Source organism: Pelecanus crispus, chromosome 3 (genome assembly GCF_030463565.1).
Source record: "Pelecanus crispus isolate bPelCri1 chromosome 3, bPelCri1.pri, whole genome shotgun sequence".
Taxonomy (NCBI): domain Eukaryota; kingdom Metazoa; phylum Chordata; class Aves; order Pelecaniformes; family Pelecanidae; genus Pelecanus; species Pelecanus crispus.
This window is the reverse complement of record NC_134645.1, coordinates 131,140,613-131,160,775: the sequence shown is the minus strand read 5'-3', so window position 1 is coordinate 131,160,775 and position 20,163 is coordinate 131,140,613. Positions and strand designations below refer to the sequence as shown.

The following is a 20,163-nucleotide window of genomic DNA, read 5'->3' as shown; positions in this document are numbered from 1 at the left end:
TGGCATTCCCCTGGCCATGGGAAATACCGCATTTTAAGCGACAAAAAAGGCTCATCACCGCAGGTATGCCAGCTGTACGTCTGATGTTGCGGGGAAAGAAATCACCTGCGCTAGGCAAGAGCAGTGAGAGGATTTCACGCGATGGGAGTACGGCGGGCAAGAGATTTACCGTTTGTTTGGGGTTTATCGTTTCACTTTAATAAAGCGAGCTTGGTTTCTTTCTAAACTGAATACATATGCTCTCCCAGTCCCAAAATCACGCTTAGTGAGGGGCTGAGTGCAGGAATCTTGCGCTTAGCCTAGCTTCAGCAGCTGCTGGCTGCTCGCTTATAGCGGAGAGCTGGGAAACCCACCTGCAGAGCGGGGCTTGCTGCAGAACCAGAGCAAAATAACAAAAAAAACCCCGTGTATTTCTAACTAATCGATTTTGAAGCCTCTTCTTGGAAGGCTGGGAAAGCAGCCGGCTTTCCTGGGAGGCTGCTCCAGGTCTGCACCGGCCGGATCCTGCGGGTCGGGGGTTTTAATGGTGGGCAATTGCCCGACAAGGACAAAGTACTTTTGTTTCAAGGGCTCACTCTGCTGCTTTGCAGAGCATAACCCTCTTAAGCAGATATCACAGAGTAATGCTTAAATGAAGGGAATCAGCCAAGTCACTTCTAACCTGCTAAATTCACCTTCTCATCTCCCTGGATGTAGCTCCAAAAATGAATTTATTGCCATACTTTGCATTTTCATAGCCTTGGTGACCATATCAAAGTATTTTAGGAGCGTTCAACTTTCACGGCGCATCTATCTGGTAGATATTACTTTTAGAGAGTACCAAAAAATAATTTTCAAAAGAGACTATCTTGCCAACAGCTGCCAAGAAATACAGGGAAGAACCCAAATGATACTTTCCTAATCAACAACCTGCATTTTAAAAGCAGAATGCAGTCTTCAGGTTAATGGCAGAAAACCCAGCAATCCTCAACCCATGCCTTTCCTTCTCCAACAGTAAAAGAGAACAAAGCAAATAAGAAATTACTGCAGACTGGTGGGGGTTTTGGCGTATGGGGCTTTATTTCTTCCCCAGAAATTCCCCGAGCAGAGAAGACAACTCCTCCTTCCCAAGCTGTTCAATACAGAAATCTCAAACTCAAGAGTGCTGGTGACACCTCTGTGCAGATAAATCTTCCTAACAACCCAACCTTTGCAGCTTCCAGAAGGGAACTGGAAGATAAATCCTTCTCCTGAGAAGCCTGGAGGTTGCTCTGTTTGTGCTGGGGCTGCAGGGAGGACTCGGCTTCCCAGAACCTGGAATAGGTGCTAAAACACAACCTCAAAGGGCACATCTCAAAGTAAGTTGATGGGGCTGTTTTAAAGCGCTCTGCAGACTGAAAAAAGACCGTGATAGCGTGAAGCTCCAAGCAAGCCATCTTCTGGCTCGTGCCCATTTACCATAAAACAAGAGGACAACTTAAAATAGGGATGGAGAGACCGGAGAGGGGATACGGGAGAGGAAATAAAAGTCGATCATGGTGGAAAGCAGCCTATCTCACTTACAAACGCTTTGGCCTGGGAGAGTATGAATGAAGCAGAAATCCCATACTCCGATTCAAACAAATCTCTCCTATTCTGGTAGAATATGGACTTTCAGAGCAGAAAACACAGCAAAAGAATTTAGGCTCCTTGCCCAAGATCAAGTATTGTCAGTGGTAAAGCAAATTTCTGACCTTACATTACTGCAATCTAATCTCTAGATAACATCTGACTCCCCATACGATTGCACACAGCAATATCCTGCTCTTAAATGCCGGTCTGCTAGGAACAAGAATCTTCAACGTACTCTCAAGCATCATATAAACGCTCAAAGAATGAAAATGAATCACAGCAGGAAGGAAAAACTTATCAGTTTAATGTAGTATTAATTACTGTTTCTTGTGACCAAGAAGGAACTTCAGCAAGAAGCTGAACTGCTCTCGCTTGGCACGAACGCCGCAGAAGCTCTATCAGATATTGCCCTGAGGAGGAGCAGGCTGGGGTTACATACCCAGCTGAGTAATTTCCAAGTATCACCTGCATCTCCTGAGCCCAAGACACAACGACGCTCAGCTTCCCAACCTCCGAAGGGCTGCACAGGAAGCCATTAATGCTCTGTACCTTTGGAAACAAATTGAAAGCATCCTTATTACTCACGCTTATGGGAAGCCAAGACTCCAACCTCAGTTCTACCCTTAGAATCATCGAACCACAGAATGGTTTGGGTGGGAAGGGACCTTTAGAGGCCACCCAGCCCAACCCCTGCAGTGAGCAGGGACAGCTTCAACCAGAGCAGGGTGCTCAGAGCCCCGTCCAACCTGGCCTGGGATGTTGCCAGGGATGGGGCATCTCCCACCTCTCTGGGCAACCTGTGCCAGTGCCTCACCACCCTCACTGTAAACAATTTCTTCCTTATGTCCACTCTAAATCTATTCTTCTTTAGTTTAAAACCATTCCCCCTTGTCCTGTGGCTGCAGGCCCTGCTCCAAAGCCTGTCCCCACCTTTCCTGCAGCCCCTTCCAGCAGTGCAGGGCCGCAGGAAGGTCTCCCCGCAGCCTTCTCTTCCCCAGGCTGCACAAGCCCAGCTCTCCCAGCCTGGCCTCAGAGCAGAGCTGCTCCAGCCCTCGGACCATTTCTGTGACCCTAAAATGTGGCCCCTTCTACCCCCAGAAGGAGAAAAGCCTTTACCACCATTTGCAATGTGCTTTGGAGCTCCACAGTCAAGTGCAAGCTCAAGGCACGAACATCTCGGGTTATTAATCCACTCTTCATATTAAGACCTGCCACTATTGACACTATTTTACTACTCTACACAGAAATGCATGTACGCAGAGCAAATACTGCACCAGCAAGCCCCACACGTGCAAGGATGGGCTCCTCCTTTCGCCAGGCTCCCCGGTGCCATCACTCCAGTGGCACCAGCTGGAGCTTACTTGGGGTAAACGCACGGTGCACTCGCCAAGTTTTACTTCAGTTTTATGCATTGTAACTTGCCGAGCTGATGAGACGGAGGATCCCAAAAATGGAAACCAACGGCCTCACATGACTTCTTAATAAAGACACTTCCTCAGATATGTGCTTTGTAAAAACAAAACAACAACAACAACAAAAAGAGACAGAGATTGCTCAACGTAGCAATTATTTTCATTTCCAAGCTTTTTGAGTTACTGAACTTTCAAGCACGGTTACAGGAAATGTGTTTTATAATGTTAGACGAAGAGATGCCGTTCGCATCCCGGCACTGCTTAGGGACGCCGGGCACAGAGCACTCCTGGTACCCGGCAGGATGCTCCGCTGGTCCAGGCTGCCGGGGCTAACATTGCCATTTGCTTCACGTGGAAGTGCTGCAGCCCAGCTGTGCTTACAGTACAGCAGACCGGCTTGGAAAGGACGCCGTCCAGTTGGAATCTAATTAAAAGCCTGAATTTTAAGTAGCTTTGGTGACAGAGGCAAACAGCCCCCCCCCACTTCATAAGCAGGTTTTTCCAAATAATATTCTCTTCATGCAAATGTAGAAATGGCTCACATTTTCTTGACTCTTTATCCCCTTCTTGATTCATCCAGTGCACCGCATTTCCATCCGGACAGATTTGCTAAGCAACGCATTTGGGGAACATAAGGATTTTATAGGTTTTCAGGGTTTTGTTTGTTGTCCTTAGAGACCTGCCCCTAGAGTCAGCTCCAAACCCTGACCCAAAACCCGGTATACATCTAAACACCACTTTCTGGTTTTGAAGGAAAAGCTCACACCATTTTGCAGCTTCATCCCACACCCTGGGGAGGGAAAGCAGCCCAGCAAGGGTGCTGGGGCAGCCTTTTAGCAATACATTTATCCAACACACAATTTCTCTCTTTTTTTTTTTTTTGCTTTACCGCAGCAAAGCTGGTCTGCTTCTTCGTTACATAATTTCTACTTACATTCTCCTTTAGGCTTTCTCCTTGAAGCAGGCTGCAGAGAGCTCAGGAGAAGGAGCTCTGCAACAAAGGCATCTGCCATAGGAAGCTTGCAAAAGTTCAGGAGCACCCGCTGGGAACTACTCCCCAAAAATACATTAATTTGGAGAGAAAAATAAGATAGGGCTTCATTTCGTACCACCCGTCCTCCGCATCACCTCCAAGTTACATGGAAGCCCCACGAGCTGTTTTGTTTCACGTGCATGCGAATGACTGACGTGATAAAAACGCCACAGGCCAAAGCGCACAGAGTCCCCTCCGCTAAGCTAAAGCTAAAGCTAAAGCTAAGCTTAGCTAAAACAGACAGCATTTTGCACCCGCTTTGCCCGGTGCCAGGCAGCAGGACCGGATCCGCATCTTCTGCAAGCACAAGCGCTGCAGGCACAGATGCAACCTGCCTCTCCGACTGCTAATCCTTAGGTTTGCAAAAAAAAAAACCCAATAAGCATTAATAAAACAAACAGCAGAAAAAGAGGTAAGGCATTTAAAAAAAAAAAAAAAGGAGAGATTTGTAATTAAATCCTGAGAATGAAGAAATGGGATGGGGCAGCACTACAAACCGTACCCTTGCTTCAAGAAACTGCGGGAAAATTATGCACTGGGTGCATCTCCTGCCCTAAATACAGTGGGTGCGTTAAAAAAAAATCAGAGTGGTGATCAAGTATATTTAAATGGGGAGAAAGGGCAAGCTCATACCACAGAAATGGGCGTAAATGTGCCTCGATCAAGGAAAAATGAACGTCTCTTGCAAAGAGCCGGAGCGCAAACGCATGTAGGGAAATGCACGGAGGAAAGAGGAAAACCAGGAGGGGGTCAGGAGAGTCCAGCTCCCTCGTGGAGGGAGCGTGAGGCTAAACTAATTAAAATGCACAGCCCTTGGAGAGTTTCGGGAGGAAAGGACTGCAGGAATAAGTCCAAAATGGTGCTATTAAATCACAGATATTAATAGCGGAAGAGATCCACAAGTATCTGGTCTGTTAAAATGGAGGGCAAGAGATGCTCAAGCCATTTCATGAAGCATTGCAGAGAAGCAACCGCATTAAAATCCTTTACCAACGCTACTCAGCACTCCTTAAAACTGTTTCTACAATACAAAAATAGGCAAGTGCACGAGAAAATACAGCAAAATGGCTGGGCTGCTCCACATAACGTTTCCGAAAAGTAGGACATCCTCTGAAAGACGCAGGATCCCACCGAGGTGACAAAGGGCTGTTAGCTATAAGTAACCCAGTGTCACTTTTGTTGAATTCTCCCCCAAAATTCTTCACTGCTCCAGAGAAAATAACTTCTTGCTTTGTCCGATGAATTAGGAATTAATTCAGCGGTTCCCAGAAGCCCAAGAAATGCAAGCAGAAGACCCAGTCTTTTAAAGAAAACATCAACTGCGAAATAAAAGAGGGGGGGGGGGGGGGGCAACTACCTTGCTATAAACCCCTGGAATTTGGTAGAAGATAAAATATCTTCCAGCACAAACTGGAAAAATTGAAGTTTACGTAACAAAACTTGTGCACTAACAAACACCTCCTCTGTGCAACTGTAAAGTCAGCATTGCAAAAACAATTCTGCAGCAACGTGCTGAAGCTGCCAGCAACATTTTGTTTGAAAAGGGAAGATGAAACTCAATGTAAAAAAAAGAAAAACCACCACCAAAAAACCCCTGGTATTTATTAAACCATTAAGAAAGAGGAAAAAAATTGCCGGTTCACAATGATCTGTAAATGTGCATGGGGCTAAATTTCAGGACCGCAAAACAGATGTGCGTGCAATTCCTGCAGCTGCACAAACAATACAAGCAAATAAGACGGCTCCAGCACTTCAGTGTGAAGTTCACACTGGTGCAGGGATACGGCTTATTTTATACCCATGCCATCACACGATGATATAAGGAACAGTTTTATTTTCCCCTCCATAATTAAAGCCTGTGAAAACAAAGCGATGAAAAGACTCAGCTGCGGCACGGCAACTCGCTAGCTGCTGCAGCGCGGGGCAGGCTGGGGCTGGCGATGCTGCCTTTAGAAGATGGCAGCTATGTGACACCTGGGTAATCACAGCTGAATCACATTAATGAAATTACTATTTTAAATGTTTGGCCTTGGGGGGCTCTTTTCCTAAGAAAGGGAGGCTATTCCTCCGCTTGCTCTAGAGGACGGTGTTGAAGGCACCAGGGAAGGACACGGCAGCCGCCCCAGCAAAGGGCGATGCCACCCTGGGGCGGTCAAGCCGGAAGGTGACACCGTCCTCCGATGGAGAGCGTGGCAATCCGAGCGTGCACCTGCGAAAAGATCTCTTATGGGCATCCAATGTGTTTTACGAAGTCACATAATGATTACAAACAGAAGGAGGGAAATACCGCACTATTATTCTTGAGAAATGCTGCACCACCAAAGAGCAAACCAATAATTTAATTGACAAGTCTCACCCCCTATCCTTGTGCCAAGGCAATCAGTCCTTTCCTTCACTAAATTACTCTTAGAAACAATAAAGAACTAGGCTGTGATGTATACTTTTAATTTTCATTCTTTCTTTTTTTTTAATTTCTTTTCTTTATTGGACACCCCACCACACTGGAAAGGAAAGTTCACTGCAACCACCTGTAATGCTCGTGAGCAAGACAAATGGCTTTCAGCAGGTCTCCTGTCGAGGAGGATGCCATTCTTACACATTAGAGGAGACATTTAGTTAGCTGTCATGAAATATTTATTAGTCTGCTGATGAGTTAATTAAAAATTTTAATAAGATTTCAGTACTTACTGAAATTATTTACCCCATGTACAGTCACGGTGTTGACAATAGAGGGGTAAGTGGTATATGGAGTGATTTTATTTTTTTAATGACTTATCTACTTGTCTGCAAATGCTCTAATCATTGCTAACAGCTGTAAAATTTATCCGTCCTTCATATTTAACATGCAAAATAGTTGCTAGATTGCTTCTACCCTGTCATTCATCCGTTATTACTCCATCATTTTCAAAGACCACTGCAGCACCCCAAACCCAGACCTAGTGTATAAGTAGATGACTGATGAAATACTTCGCTACCAACACTCACGTTAATAATGGCAGGGTGGAAAAGGTCTCGAGTTTAACAGCAGACCCTCTCAGGAAACAACAAGCAAACAACATCTAATTGTAATGAAGTATTTTCATCTGCTGGAGAAATAAGGATGTGATGGGATTACAATTGTGTTGTGCGGCAATGCCATTCTTCATGGTATATTCATAAATAATATGCTTACACAAAGTGGAAAAGCTTCCTCCCCGTTTTTACATCAGTCAGGAGGCTGCTGTGCAGCTGTATTTTCCATCTAAAGATAGATGGAGTCCGGAGAAATATAGAGCAAAGGGAGCTCATTTGTGACATTATACTATTATATTTAAGAAAAAAACGCTGCAGCTGTATCTGTATATCATCACTCTGACATGTGCTTGGGTCTCTAATTACTTACTTTCATGAATTAAAGACAGGAGAGAGGGATTAAAGATGAGACTGCAGAATGCGAGGAGACAACAAATGTAAGAAATTTGGAGGAGTCTCCCATTCAAGCGAGATGAGAGTCAGCAGCATTCGGCGGCTTCGCTTCCCTCTCTCCTGCAGGGATCAAAGCAGGGAGAAATATTAATGCTCTGAACTTACAAAGACGTATGAAAACCCTAATGAGCATTTTACACTGCAGATGCGTGAGCAGCGCTTCACTCGGCGCCGTGCGAGGCAGAAGCTGCGACACAACCAACTTTAAATGGCCTCAAATTTCTAAATAGCTTAAAATCGGCCGCCAGCGAGAAACGCGCAGTAAAGCCCTATGCTCACTTATGGTGCAGTAAAGAGGAAGGGTCTTCTACTAGAAATTAATGTCATTAAACTCAACTGCCGACCACTTACATGACCACTAGTAATACCTTGCCCTGCTCCCTAAGGGGTTTCTCCATGCCTTGACAATAGTCACTCATGGATCTGGACTGTACTTCCTATAAATTTTAGCAAATTCCTATTTTCGTTGTTCATCAATTGCCAAGAGCTGCAGGTCTGCTTTACAAATACTGTGTATTTAAGTGCTAAATATTTTCTAGAATCACAGGGAAATTGAGGTTGAGCCTCGGGATGTCTCTGGTCCAACCTGCTCTGGGTCAGCTCTGGGATCTGTCCTCGTGGTGAAGAAGTTTTTCCTTATATCCACCTGAACTGCCCTTGTTCCAGCTCCATTGAGCAGAATGCCCTGTTTACAACTCTCGGATAATAAACTGTCAGTAACACCACTGGGTTCTGTTTTAACATTTGTCAAGATCTGGGATGACCTTTCCTTGCACAAGAACATCCATTTCCTTTGTGGTTCTTTCATTTGTGCAATTGTGGGCTCTGAATTGCCCATTCAGATTTTTACTGCGTCTCTTTAGGAGTGTTTGTTGAAGTTGGTTTTTTGTTAAACCTTCCACTTCAAGTATGAAGTTTCACTTATTTTCCATCTCTGGATTATTTACTATTATGGTTGCCATAAATTTAAGGCTGCTTAAATCACAATTTTATTCCAGTATCTCAATAAAAGGTTTTCCCTTCATTTGCTACACATTCAGAGATACGTGGAAACTGCTCAGTTGTATAAATCCAATGCTAACAGACATACCATCCATCTGATATTCCGTTACTTTGTTATTAAAATTTGCTAATTAGTTTGCCTTTCCCTCTTCACACTTGGGCTTAAGACAGTAGAGAATTTCCCTACAGATGAAACTGGTCCCTTCTTAACAACCCATTCACGCTTCTAAAAGGAATATGCTTTCTCCCAGGTGACATTTTGATATGAACTGTAACAAGCAACGGGGCAATTTTCCTTTGATTTTGAATTTCATTTTAACTTCGCCAAATATATTTTAATATACATTCCGCAGTTCATCTGTAGCTGGGATTCGTGACAGCTCCATTAAACAAATGTATGCCTTTCATTGTATAAAGAAACTCCAGGATAACAAGGTAGAGGAAGCAGGGGTGGGGAGGGAAAGCACATTAAAGCTAAGGCTTTATTAACCTCATGAGACTTCTCTGAAATCTGCAAGGGGAGTCTAAGGTCTTTACGAAAATAAAAGAAAAAAGCATCTATGAGGAGTTTGCTATACATTCCGACGTATTTTTGCTATATATTCCTACCGCCTCGTCCTCTTTGCAACAGCTAGCCAGCCTCCTAACTCGCAACTCCAGGAGGTAAGTAAATTCAAGGAGGAGAGCAAGTGTTATCAATACGTGGGGAAAAACGCTGATTTTATGGAAAAACGTCACTTACCTTTTCACCTCAGAGAGACAGGAGTCCCCTGTGTATTAGCTACCCAAATGCCACAGACCCAGGCAGAGCCTCTCTGCAGCTTCTCCATCCCACTCCAGCGGGGCATCAGATGATGCAGACAATTTCTCTGCAAATGTTGAATTTCACCCCGAGCTCATAATTCTTATCAGCAATGTACTCTGAAGTTTTAAGCATCCTTTGAGGTGCTTTGAGATGTCGGCATGTCAGGGAAGACAAGGACAGGATGCCATGGAGGAATGCTGATCAATGATGAGCAAAATTATGATTTGCATTCCAAAGCATCAGGATTTCATGGGTGTTGTGCTCCTAAAACTTTCTTGTAATGAAAATTATTTACCAGTATTTCTGGTTCTCGGAAAGTATTATCACAGATGACACCGCTGCCTCCAGCTCACAGGACTAACTCAATAGTAAATAATAATTTAAACCAGTATTCACGCAAAACTGCCAGGAAATACTTTAAATTTCAGTCTTTTCCTGATGGCAGCAGGCGTGTGCGTGTATGCTTTAATGCGTATACCTTCATCTTCAAACCACAGGAACTAGGTATCAATAGTTTTCTTTCTGAGAAGCAAACAGAGCCACGTACTTAGCAAAACCTCCCCGGCGCTGGTGGAAGGTATTAGCCAACAACTCAGCACGGAAGTAAAAAAACACCAGAAAAATTCTTCTCACTTTCTGTCAGCCAAGCAGTAGCTTTGGGGTTTCGTGTTTATCTCTTGAAAGCTTACCAGAAACAGATCTTACCACTCTCCTGAGTTATTGACAACTGGTTACACAACTCCCATCAGCTCTAAAAAACGTTTTTAGCGATAACTGGAGGATAAAAAAGACTTCTCTAACTACAAGCACAAATAGTCCTTACTAAGGGTTTAACCCGTCTAAAATTTTCCTCTTTCAAAGACAAGATCAAAAGTAGGGAAACAAACAAAAAGGCAGTTCTAAGCAGGTTTATTTGTTATTTTTAGAAGATAAAAGGACCTCCTTTTCAGATATCATGCTGTGCCACGTCTTCCCCAGAAGCTGCTGTGAAGAGCACGTCTGCCGAAGGCTAAGGGGAGCGATGACTGCAACCATCCAGGAGCAGAACCTGCCTCTTGCAGGGTTAAACTCAGTCACCATCCCCAGCTCTACCCCAGCTGGCCTCACCCTATCTAAGAGGCTTCAGACAGAAGACAAAACCTCGTGGGAGGAGGAAGAAACTCCTCCAGAATGCATTTAGCTATTGCCCCACAAACGCAGCCAGGGTGGCGATGCCCATGAGGATGCGTCACTGCCCACAAGACGAATACTCACCTACGTTTTTATTACTTTATGATGGTTTTTTTCCTTAAATGCTTCCACACCGAGTAAACAGAACTGTGCTTCATACAAAGGGCTCAACGTCCAAATGGAGATCAGTCACAAGTGGTGTCCCTCAGGGGTCCATATTGGGACTGGTACTGTACAATATCTTCATCAATGACCTAGATGGTGGGATTGAGTGCACCCTCAGCAAGTTTGCTGATGACACCAAGCTGAGTGGTGCAGCTGATTTCCTGGAGGGAAGGGATGTCATCCAGAGGGACCTTAATGAGCTCAAGAAGCGGCCACATGTGACCCTCATGAGGTTCAACAAGGCCAAGTGCAGGGTCCTGCAGCTGAGTCAGAGCAACCCCCAGTATCCATACAGCCTGGGGGACGCAGGGATGGAGAGCAGCCCTGCGGAGAAGGACTTGGGGGTGCTGGGGGATGAAAAGCCGGACACGAGCCGGCAACGTGCGCTGGCAGCCCAGAAAGCCAAGCCCATCCTGGGCTGCATCCCCAGCAGCGTGGGCAGCGGGGCGAGGGAGGGGGCTCTGCCCCTCTGCTCCGCTCTGCTCAGCCCCCCCTGGAGCCCTGCGCCCAGCTCGGGGGCCCTCAGCACCGCACAGACAGGGACCTGTTGGAGCGGGGCCAGAGGAGGCCACAGAAATGGTCCGAGGGCTGGAGCAGCTCTGCTCTGAGGCCAGGCTGGGAGAGCTGGGCTTGTGCAGCCTGGGGAAGAGAAGGCTGCGGGGAGACATCATTGTGGTCTTTATATATTTCAGTATATAAAGGGGGCTTATAAGAAAGACAGATAGAGACTTTACCAGGGCCTGTAGCAACAGGACAAGGGGCAATGGTTTTAAGCTGAAAGAGGGTAGGTTTAGACCAGACATAATGAAGAAATTTTTTTACCATGAGGGTGGTGAGACACTGGAGCAGGTTGCTCAGAGAAATTGTGGATGCCCCACACATCACTGGAAGTGTTCAAGGTCAGGTTGGACAGGGCTTTGAGCAACCTGATCTAGTGAAAGATGTCCTTGCCCATGGCAGGGGGGCTGGACTAGATGATCTTTAAAGGTCCCTTCTGACCTAAACCATTCTGCGATTCTATGACTCTAATCCTGCCAACCTCTATGAACAAAAAAAAGGCAGAATTTCTCATCCCTCTCTGGCTTACAGAGGCAGCGGCCACAGCCGTGTCTTGCAGGGAGAATCAGCAATCGCTGGTGTCTCACCTCCGGAGAGCTGACAGCCAACAGGAAGCCCGACACCAAAGAGGTGCCCTTGAGGAGGTCAGAGCAGTAGCTAACACAAACTGACAAAGAGGTACCAAAATAGCTAAAACAAGGGAAGAAAGTAAATAGGCACCGATTTATAACCTTACATCCACAGGAAGGGCTCGTACAGCAAATACTACATTAAGCAAAGAACAGCAAATCGTTAAATCCCCAAAACCGATGGACTCACTTGAGTGTGGTTTTCAATTAAACAATACATCATCTTTGTGGCCCTGGAAGTAGAAATTCCTCGAGGGCAGCAGAGAACCCAGCAGACTAAAAAGCCATTAACATATCCAGCATCATTTACTGTCCTGTTGGATGCTGATTACAATCCTGCTCAGGCAAGACACAAACACATTTCCACCTTGTCTCCTCGGCACAGCAAGAGCTACCTACAATTAAGCTTCTGTTGTTCAGCCAACCACCGCAGACCCAGAGGAAGGGGTTACAACCTGCATTAATGCCGTAGCCGTACACTAAAGGCGATGATAAGTTGATCACTGGAGAAATGGCTGCGGCAGATGAAGATGTTCCCATTCCTGGGTTGTCTGTGAAGAGGATCCCACGCTCACAGCTGAAGGGTTCACGTGAGCATTTCTCACGTGCTTCAGCACAAGAAGTTTGGCTTGAAAAGCTGCTAGAGAGGGCTCAGCCCAGCCTGGAGGACTCGGCAGGGCTGCAGATGAGGCGTGCTCACAAGAACCGTGCTGTTGGATGAACTCATGGAAGCCACCAGCTTTGCCATGTAGGTAGCGACCGACGGCGGAGGGACAATGACATCTCAGACCCTGGCAGGGTTTCTGCAGCTGGTGTCTGGTCATGGTCAAAGAATTAGGCTGGATTTGTGTACAAACGTGAAAGCCTAAGAAAAAGGTACGTTTGCTTAAAATTTCTAGGAGTAGCAAGGCAAATGGACAAAGTGGTTTGTTCCAAAAGATAAGCAAAACCGCAATCTGGATATTAAACCAAAGCAGTCAAAAGAGACCTAATCAAAGCTCCTGGGCAAGCAACATTTAACAGAAGATGACCAAACCCTTACTTAAGACATTTTAATTATTTGAAGGAGCTAAGCACCAAAAGTTCTACTTAATGGAAGAGATGTGTGTCTCAAATACTTTCTATCTAAACAAAGCACCCAATCTCACTGTCCAACTACAGGATTTACATGTGAAAACAAGAGCATCTAATGGCATTTTTAGAAAAAAGGAACAGAAAGAGTTCTCAGATGTGAAACTACAAGCAGCTCCCGTATCAAAACAGTTCTTCCTTAATTTTGCACAGAAGAGCCAAAGTCACTAGCAGACATGTGAAATCCCATCAACTGTTTTCTTCTCAACATATGCTTGAAACTTTTGTCTTTAGCATCGCGCAGGTGCCTCTAACATATAAACATCTAACAGAAAGAGGTATTTCAACGTTAAGGAAACGAAGACTGCAGCAGAATCAAATGACCAAATAAAAACAAAATGGGGGAAGACTCAGTTAAGACTCGAACACTTCCAACAGGGTGAATGCTCTTAATGTAAACTTTTTTGCTAGTGACAGCTGGCTATAAAATCTTCACAAGAAATATGAAAAGAAATGCGTTGGGGCCTCCACGTGCTCATTCTAGCTTTTCTTCTTAAAAAAAAAAAAACGAAACAAACAAACCCCAAAAAACCAAAAAGACTCAGCACTTCAGCATTTGTATTTGGCAACCTAAAGAGAGAACCACATCTCTTGTCATTGTGGCTGCAGGCTGGCCAGCAGAAGTACAAGAAGCCTGACCTGAAGATGCAATCTAGCTGGCGGGTGTCCTCTGCAAAGCGGCAGAAGCTTCAGACCTCTCCCTGCACGTGGTCCACGGCAGTTGTCCTGTCTGTTCTCTACTGGGAAACCTAAAGAGCCTTTTCCAGTGGGCATGGTGGGGGGTTCCTGGTTTGTTTGTGCTCTTTGCTTTTTAAGAGCAAGGCTTCAGGAGCGCCCCAATGGCTTTAATTCGTACGCGGCGAGACAAGCCTGGGATTTCTTCTTTCTAAGTCCCCAAAAGTGCTGCGTGCATCTTTGTCTTGATCAGCAGGACTCCATTTCAAATACATGGCTGAAACAACATCCCTCTCTAAAACTAACAAAAGAGGTAGAAGAACGGATGATTTAGAAGTACGGTGACTGCCAAGCCCATCATCTGTGTCCTTCCTACCCCGCCAGCAGCCCCCGGGAAAAGGGAATGGCAAGGCAGAGGTTACGACTTCAAGGAAACTCAGCTACGGTAAATACCTCTCACGAGATACCATTTATAAAGTGTTGCAACACTTGAAAACGCTGTTAACAGCAGGAAATCTATTTAAAGTGGAAGGAATATGATCATTAAGGAATAAAGAGGGAGTTTCGGCTCAGCAAAGACCTAGGGCTAGGGTGGGGGAAGGAGCGTCTCGGCGATTGGATTTACATTTTTTCATCTCAAAGCCCCATCGCAGGATAAAGGGGATGGGAACTCAATCACAGCAACCGGATTTCATGCCAAGCCAAAAAGTCCATTTGCTAGAGGAAAGAAATGAAATTTAATAAGACACATTGGGGGGAGGAGGGGGATAAGGAAAGGCTGGGAGGTGCCAGGTGGGATGAAGGCAGGGCTCCCCCCGGCTCACTGCAGGGGCTAGCCCGTCAGTCCCCTAAATTAGGGGAAATCCAGAGCAGCCGAGGAGGCACCTCACCCTTAAAATTAATCTTGAACTCACTCTTCCTCCCCGCAACGATATCCAATTTCATGGTTAAGAATTTAACCCTTTCCTTGCCTGGGCTGCATCCGTCAAGCTGCCTGACATTAAGAGATGTCTCATGCAAAGCCTGGCCACTGCTGGGTGCATTATTTGTACCGATTGCTTTGGAGAGGGGGCCAAAAAAGAAGAAAATAAAGAAGAAAAGCTGTGTACAGCCCAGCCTGCAGCCTGCTCCAGCCCAAGACGCTCAGGCTGCAAGCTCCCAGCCTGGGCAGGTGTTAATCAGCGCCTGGAAAGCGCTGGTGGGCAGTGGGGAGAACCCACCACCACCCTGCGAGGTCACCTCTTCAAAAGCTGAATCTGGTCAGATACCGGAGAGAAAAGTAAAATCATCTTAAGAGTTGCAGGAGTTAAGATTTTTTGTTTGCGTGTGATACGGCTTACCCGCTTCCAATCAAAAAGTAGCTGTTATGTCCAGGGAGAAAGGTGATCTTTTTGCGGTGAAAAATCCTGAATCCAACTGTGCATTTATCAGGCAAAGCGTGGTTTAATAATTAACTCTGAGCAGCACTTTCAGCACTGGATCGGGGCTCTGCTGGTTTCTTACCACTCACAGGCAGCCCCCCAGCTCCTCTCCACCCAGGCGACTCCAAGCTAACAGTCAGGACAGGGCACAGCAATACAGAGGTGATATTATTTCCAAATTTTACAACCATGCTTAATTACCACCATTATTTGTGCTACAAATGGAAGACACGGAGGCAGAGAGCAAAGAGCCTTGCCCCAAACCACAGGTCAAACACTAGGCAGAACAGGGCAAAGGGGGGATGTCTCCCCAGCCGTTGCCCACCCCTGGCTCCATCTCGGGCGCCCGATTATCTACCCTCCAGCCACCAAACCGATCAGGGGAGGACATCTAGAAGGGGGGCACCGACATCTCCAAGCCACCGCAGCCCCTGCTGCAGCGATCAGGGACAGGCTGGACCGATGGGCCGAGGCCAACTGTGTGAGGTTCAACAAGGCCAAGTGCTGGGTCCTGCACTTGGGTCACAACAACCCCATGCAGCACTGCAGGCTTGGGGAAGAGTGGCTGGAAAGCTGCCTGGCCGAAAAGGAGCTGGGGGTGTTGGTCGACAGCGGCTGAACATGAGCCAGCAGTGTGCCCAGGTGGCCAAGGAGGCCAACAGCATCCTGGCTTGTATCAGGAATAGTGTGGCCAGCAGGAGCAGGGCAGGGATCGTCCCCCTGTGCTCGGCGCTGGTGAGGCCGCACCTGGAATGCTGTGTCCAGTTTTGGGCCCCTCACTCCAAGAAGGACATTGGGGTGCTGGGGCGTGTCCAGGGAAGGGCAGCGGAGCTGGGGAAGGGTCTGGAGCACAGGGCTGGTGGGGAGCGGCTGAGGGAGCTGGGGGTGTTCAGCCTGGAGAAGAGGAGGCTGAGGGGAGACCTGATCGCTCTGCAGCTCCTGACAGGAGGGGGCAGGGAGGGGGGTCGGGCTCTTCTCCCAAGGAACAAGCGATAGGACGAGAGGAAATGGGCTCAAGCTGCGCCAGGGGAGGTTTAGATTGGATATTAGGAAACATTTCTTCATGGAAAGGGTAGTCAAGCATTGGAACAGGCTGCCCAGAGAGGTGGTGGAGGGGTTCATCATCCCTGGAGGGGTTCAGAAAATGGGCAGAGGTGGCACTTGGGGACATGGTTTAGTGGGCATGGGGGTGTTGGGTTGACAGTTGGGCTGATGATCTTAGAGGGCCTTTCCAACCTTAGTGATTCCTGGTTTTACTTTCATGAAAAAATAATCCAGCCACCAAGCCAACAAACGTGAAATTAATTCTTTCTCTCCCCTTAATTGGTTTAGTGTTGGACTTGGTAGTGTTAGGTTAATGGTTGGACTTGATGACTTAAAGGTCTTTTCCAACCTAAACAATTCCATGATTCTATGATCATCCCACCACATTTTAGGGAAGCAGCCAACTCAAGGACAGAAACCAGGTGGCCAAAGCAGCTTACAGAGGACATGCAACACCAGTATCTTACTGGGACCAGTATTTACACTGCACTGAAGAGGAGCATAGGAGCAAGCCATGCTCAGTCCAGAAGGAAACATCCCATTTTCCATTGCACTCCAGCCAAAACCAGCTCCGACGCAAAAGTTTCTTGCAACACCAGCTATCTCAGACAGGGAACTGTGATACAAGCAATATAAAATTTCATCAGACAAAAGCAGCTGTAGCGTTACATGTAATTTTTGCCTTATGGCATGTCTGCTAGAAGCTGGTTTTCCAGGGGAACTCGCAGGGGTACAGGTCCTCCCCTCTCCTGCGTACTCATGGTCCACAGCAGTAAGCGCTCCCAGTCTTGATGGAGAGAGGCTGCAAATCCCACAGCCATACAGTAGCTGCAGCCGACCCATCATCCAACTGCTACTTGTTTTACCATTTTGTCCACTTCTAAATATATTCTACCGTCTTTCCAAGTTACCACTCCATTACAACAATTTTCCTTTATGATATTGCCGGCTGTGGGCAAACCACAGAAGTGTTCAAGTTGTTACATGCATCAGCTAGTAAGAGCTACAAGGATGCTGAGTACACACTTCTTGCTCTGGAAGTTGTAGTAGCCCTTGCCATAAAACATTTTGATTTCCCAAGTTTGTGACTTTTAAAATTCTCTAGTTATGGACTCAATTCACCTGATCAACACCACGAGACAGCTTACAGCGTAACACTGACTTACCAAAACCACATATTATTCTTTAGCACAAATCCTTTGCATACCATTCTGCCACTGCAGCAATTAGCTATTCAATTTTGCAAAACATATTGAGAAAGCGCAGTTGATTCAGGCAATAATTTCATCTTTACGAGCTTTTAAAACAACTCTCATAGCTACGAATGCAATGCAGACTGACTGCACATCTCACGTATGGAAAACAATCCAAAGGATGCCAAGGACAGAGAAAAACAGTGGCTTTTGCTTTCAGCAGTCTCAGTAATTAATTCCGCATGAAGAAGTGCTCCGGCAAAAACCACCTCCATGACAGGTTTAAACATTTTCCGCCAGAGGAAAGAAGAAACAGAGACCTGCAACCTTACCTCTATCTTCCCGAGGTGAAAGATGGTTCATGGGAAAAACTGGATTCTTCAGTTAATTAAACAGCAAAACAACAGAATCCTAGAGCTTCAGCAAACACAGGCATTGACCTTCCATGGGCAGTCTTCACATGAACTCTTCTGATAGGGGACCACCATCAATTACTGAGTCCTGCAAAGGAAAAGACAGTTTGTCTGTGTTATCTTTCATTTATCTTTCTGAATTATTATTCACACAATGCAATTTTCAGTGTTTTAAGTAGAAAACCAGCAAAGTTGAGGTCAACTATTAATTCACAGCGGCATGATTAATAGCTTGCCGGCTTCTCAATATTATCAATTGCAAGGTATCTTTTTTATTTCATTGGAAAAGAACTCATCCAGGTTCCTCAAGCTTTAAGCTACGCAGGGAAATAAAGTAAATGAAAGCTTAATATTCCAATGGATACATTTTTTTTAAATTCTCCCCTCCCTCTTTGCCAACGCCACTCCTAAGAAAGAAAGATTACCCTCCAGAAAAACACAGCACAGATCTAGTAGCAAATCTGCCATAGCGAGACAGCATCTACGCAACACGGGAGATAAAAACTAGCACCAGAAAATTACAGTTGGTGTTTACAGCCAACAGGCTGCAGACCACCGCCGAACTCATAAAACTCAAAGATAATGAGATCCTTCCCTGCCTCACAAAGGCACGGATAGTAAATTGTTGTTGTTACTAAGCATTAAGCTAGAAGCGGATCAAGGGGATTTCTCCAGTTCCTCCTCTTCCACAGGCTTTCTGTATTGCCTTCGATAAGCCAGGTAGTCTCTGAACCCCAGACGAGCATAATTATTTCTCTCCGGAAGCACGTACGCCATAAAAAGACACCAAGACTGCAGTATGTCCATTTTCTCCAGCTATCCCCTCAGTCATACCAGTCTGAACTTTGTTCCTCTCAAGCCGAATGCTAGTATGTCAACTAATCCATGGCTTGCAAATACCTTGCTTTGTTGAAAAATGTAAGTTCCTAAAATAGGACTCTTCATATTGTGATGCATTGCCTGAATGCTAATGAAAAAGTAAGTAATTTAAAAAAAAAAAAAACCCAACCATGGAAACACTGAGATGAGCTTCATAATCTTTCCTCCAAGCCACTCCACGCACTGCAGTTTCTACAGCCAAGCTTGCCACCCACCCCATCAAATGCTCCGAGACAGAAGTCCCACTATTGCTTTAGAACTTTTATTTGCAGTAGCTATAGGGTGCAATTCATCTTAATCAACCCTGGACACCTAAGAGCTGGTTGGAAACCAGAGCTGGTAATTCCAGGGTCCTTCTGCAGTCAATAAACAGGTCCACGAAGCTCCCCTTGGAGGTGCTGGATGGAGATGTCTGCAGGTCCTCCGCAGCCCAACCAGCCCCAAAGGCTGGCTGCTGCTTCAGCGGAGCCCCTGAGGAGCCACCATGTCAGGAGTCCGCATCAAATTACTGCCAGGATGTGTCTATTTTCTTTCTTTCTCTCTCTCGCACAGGATCACTAGGGTTACCGGGTTAAATTTATACCTGAAGTTAGATGAGGGAAGTACCATCATTAGTTCAAAACCTGCTTGTCCCTATCGCCGCTCTTGCTATTACTAAAGAAATTACTTACACGGACAAGGTCATTAGAATACTGTCTTAATAATGCACCCATCATTAGCAACGTAAGACTCTTACAAGTCACTCGCTGCAATTTATTCATGAAAAACCAGTAGGCAAAAGGAGGGAGGAAACCTCAGACGGCAGCATCATCTCCAAGGCACTGGCAAAGCACAACTCCAGAAGCTTACGGATCCGCATCCAGAGAGGTGTGACTAGAGCACATCCCGACGGGAGACGGGACACCTGCCTTGTTAAGCATCCATTTTTATACACACATGCACATCAATGAACACAAAAGATGCACAAACTGCTGTATCGCTCAGGCTTCCAGCCTGAAAGTTGCATTTTACCAGTAGGAGACGTCTTTGAATTTCTAAATAATATATACGTCCCAGCTGCTTTCACTACCCCTACAATAAATAGACGAAATGATGCTAAGGAATGAATGTTAAAAACAGAAAAACATAAATAATAATAATGGAAACTTTAAGAATATGATTCCCGATTCCTGAGGCAAGGTGTGCGTCTCAGGGGGATTAAGCTCCCAAAACTAAAAAGGGAAGATGTTCCTGTTTGAAGCTCCCAAACTAAAAAGGGAAGATGTTCCTGTTTAAAAAAAAAATAAAAATACTTATCTCAAGCTGGCTCTCATGAAGAGGAAAGCAACAATCAGAATAAAAAACATATATAAAAAAGAGAAGAAAAACTAAACTAAATATTAAAATACATAAGAAATGTAGTGATATGAAACAGCAAGAGAAGCAAAATGCAATGACAGGAACCACAATACTCACAGGTTTGAGCGTATCAGGTTATAAAAATTACCTACGAAGAGCAAATTCCAGCAATGGCTGAGGACCCTTATGGCACAGGAGCAGAGCAACCACCAGCAATATTATAGGAACGGCAGAAGAATG

At 45.7% G+C, this 20,163-nt stretch overlaps 1 protein-coding gene across 1 annotated transcript in view; it reads right to left on the bottom strand.

Annotated features, from left to right (window-relative positions):
* The window catches only part of NCOA1 (nuclear receptor coactivator 1), a 131,051-nt gene extending 113,408 nt beyond the window's left edge, over positions 1-17,643 (bottom strand). Inside the window, exon 1 of the mRNA XM_075707139.1 lies at positions 17,626-17,643. The gene's annotated coding sequence lies outside the window, so the exon portion shown is untranslated. The remainder of the gene's footprint in view (positions 1-17,625) is intronic.
* Positions 17,644-20,163: the final 2,520 nt, after the last annotated feature.